The sequence below is a fragment of the Condylura cristata genome, unplaced genomic scaffold (genome assembly GCF_000260355.1).
Source record: "Condylura cristata isolate star-nosed mole 26May11 unplaced genomic scaffold, ConCri1.0 scaffold00025, whole genome shotgun sequence".
Lineage (NCBI taxonomy): Eukaryota > Metazoa > Chordata > Mammalia > Eulipotyphla > Talpidae > Condylura > Condylura cristata.
Window position 1 is genome coordinate 3,223,810 of NW_004567126.1, and position 3,478 is coordinate 3,227,287.

At 42.6% G+C, this 3,478-nt stretch overlaps 1 protein-coding gene across 2 annotated transcripts in view; it reads right to left on the bottom strand.

The window, feature by feature from the left end:
• Positions 1-3,478, bottom strand: part of PDGFD (platelet derived growth factor D) — a 239,484-nt gene that overhangs the window by 94,653 nt on the left and 141,353 nt on the right. The window lies entirely within an intron of this gene.

Consider the following 3,478-nt stretch of genomic DNA (forward strand, 5'->3'; position numbering starts at 1 on the left):
TGGTGAGAAACCCTCTAGTTAGCCAATTAACTGGTCACAAGAATGGGTAGCCCAAGCATGCAGATGGTGACTGACTTATAGAACTGATACCCTTGACTTTGAACTTTGACCTAACTCTGGGCAGTTTGTGTCAGGAATGCTGTACACCGTGTCACCATCCTTCCCATCTCCCTCCATCGAGTTCTTTTCATTTTAAATTCTGACTGTGGGGGTGTTCCCTAAGCAGACCTCCAGCTGCTGTGCACTGGGGTAATAGTCTTCTCCGGTAGAGAATTTACCAGCATGTCTGGTCATGGAGGCTTCATAGCTGGTGAAAACCACTGAAAAGTGGGGCTACTGATGGTGGTTGTTAAAAGCTTCCAGAATAACAGGAGGAGATGGTCTCACATTGGCATGTGAAATAGTGCAGTCTCTTTCTCCTATTTAAAATTTTTTTTATATTTCTGGGAATTTCAACATCTTTTACTCATTTTATGTTCATGTGCTATACATTTGCCCAGTCAGACTGTCCTAGGATTTCTGGGAGCAGCAGCAATAGCTGCAGAGCTGAGGTGCCTGCAGACGAGAGAATGGGCTTCTCATTCACACAGCACTCCATGATCAAAAGCCTCAGTTGCCCCAATGACTTTTATTAGTTGACCTTCTACTCTTCTCTTCCCTTGGCCTGATGTTGATAATGCAGCTGTGAACATTACTTGTTGGCTCTTTTAGGTAGTGGGTAAAGGCTGTTTTTCTAGAGAGACATATAGATGTGAACTACCATTCAATGAGTCAACAATCATTTATGAAACCTAATGAATCTTAGCATAAATTATCACAGTGTTTTCAACCCTTATATCCAGTGTTACTTTCACAATTGTTGCCATATATTCTTACTTTGAGTATCCTCATGTACTTAAAATTTCTCTAAATTAACATTTTTGATCAGAAACAATAAAACTTTTAATGTAAATAACAGTAAGACACCATTTTCCATGAACCTAAAAGTACAATTGTTAATTTAAAAGATCCATCTCAGGTGTTCAGATTCTTTGTTTATAAATTAAAGGAGACTGGGAGTACACTTCCTATTTGATATTTTTCAAGAGTAAAATTTACAGCCCCCCCCTTTTTTTTTCAGTGGTCCAGATGTTAATTCAAATACAATTGAAGAATGTTAAAGAGCCATTCCTATCTATGTCTACCTGAAAGACAAAGTAGATGCATACCATAAAGGTGCATGATGAGCAAAGGGTTACAAACCAAATAAAAGTAAAAACCACCACCTATGATAAAATACAATGAAACAATAATGTACAAATAATCTGAGGGGCTGAGTGGCACTTCAGAGGGTGCTCACAGTGAACAGCAGGTGTTCACAGGGCTCACAGCAGGGTCCAGGTGGGTGCAATGGAATGAGAGATGGAGAGGCCACAAACTTCAAGGGCAAGATAGGGCAATATTTTAGAGTCAGCTGAAGTATTTGCCTCAACATGGTGGAACCAGGAAAGCTCTGGAAGGGTGAAAGTCTTATTGAAAGGAAGCTATGCTTGCTGGTGACAAGAAAGGCAGGTGGGAAGGATGATACCCTAGTGGCAGTTGCTAGAATAAGGTTCTGACCTAGAACTGCCAATAACATGAGCCAGATCAGGGGGGGAAACAAAAGGAAGAGGAGATTATGAAAGCAGAGGGCAAGTCAGGGCCAGAGCCGCATGCATGGGTGCAGGGGGTGGTAGGGGCAATATGGATACACAAATGTGCTGGGAGGGACAGGTGGTTAAGGAAATGCAGGTTTGGTTTTGGCATGGTGAATAATTCATGTGAAACTTGAAAAAGCTTTTGGGGAGAGGAGGCCTGAGAGGCCTGACTTTAATAGGGAAGACAAGAGATGTGGCCTCAGAGAGGGAAGAGACTTCTAAGGAAGTGGTCAGAAGGGGGGCGAAGGCTGGATGTGGAGAGACATACTGGTAGGTCAGAAGCCAAAGAAGAACAGGGCTTCTGACGCCTGGTGGCTGTGGACAAGGCGAGACACCGAGGTGTCCTGTCTATGTCAAGCTGTCTCTGGGGAGAGGTGTTTTTTTTTTTTTTTAAAGATTTATTTATTTATTCATACAGAACTGGGGTACAGGCCAGAGATGCGGAGGGTGAGAGGATTCACCAGAGACAGAGCGGGAAGCAGAACAGGCTGATCGATGAAGTACACTGCTGAGGGGAGCAGTGGGCGGGTCAGGAGAGGTCTGCCGCGCCATGTGGTCACCTCCGGGGCAGGCGGGGATCGAACTCATGCGGAAGTGGCTTTAGTTTCTCAGTGCAGTGCTTTAACCCGCTGCGCCACCAGGGAGGGCCAGGGGGAGAGGTGATTTTAAGGACAAAGTGGTCAACAGTCAAAAGCAGAAGCAAAAGCAAAGGATAATAGATCAAGAAAAGACTACAGAACTTCACAGTAGCAAATTGAATGTTTGTCCTTTACAAACATGCAAGGGCCCTCCCTGGTGGCGAAGCAGGTTAAAACACAGCACTAATAAGTTAAGGCCACTTAGCATGAGTTCGAGCCCTGCCCCGGAGGTGATCTACATGGTGTGGCAGACCTCTCCTGACCCGCCCGCTGCTCCCCTCAGAAGTGTCCTTTTTCATTCTGCCTGTTCTGCTCCTCACTCTGTCTCTGGTGAATTTTCTCACTGCCCCTGCACCTCTATCCTGTACCCCAGTTCTATATGCATAAATAAATCTTTCAAAAAATGTATTTTAAAAGAAGCTTTCCTTCTTACTTTAATGCAAAACTTGTTTCCAATCTTATGCATTTGTTGAACTGTATTGAACTGGAGAGAAACCCTCTAGTTAGCCAATTAACTGGTCACAAGAATGGGTAGCCCAAGCATGCAGATGGTGACTGACTTATAGAACTGACGCCCTTGACTTTGAACTTTGACCTAACTCTGGGCAGTTTGTGTCAGGAATGCTGTACACCGTGTCAAAACAGAGTTTCAAGTTTTGCTTTCTTTTCTCTTAAAAATGAAATAGTGCCAAAAAAATACATATACAAACTAAATGTGAGTGGAAGAAAATACTTAATAGTGCTTTTGTATGAGACACTGTCCTACCACTTTGCATGTTTCAATTACAGGATGTAAGCTTTTTATATGTATGACTGTGTGTGTGTGCACACATGAACCCAGCTATAATTACAGAAACTTGCTGAGATAGGTATTATTATTAACCACCATTAGACAGATAAAGATTCAGAGGCACAGAGAGGTCAGTAACTCCGGGTCATACAGTTAGTGAAAGCTGAAGTCAGAATACAAATCTGGGACACTCTGTACCCCAATAATTTCTCAACCATTGGGCTATTACAGCAGGGGTTCTTTCTTAGTCTGGAATTTTTTAGAAGGCAATTTTAGATTATTTGTTATCTATAATCCACTTTGACTTCTGAATAGCATTGCTTGCATGTAATTTATAACTTCATGCCAACTCAGTGCTATTCTTTTTTTTTTTT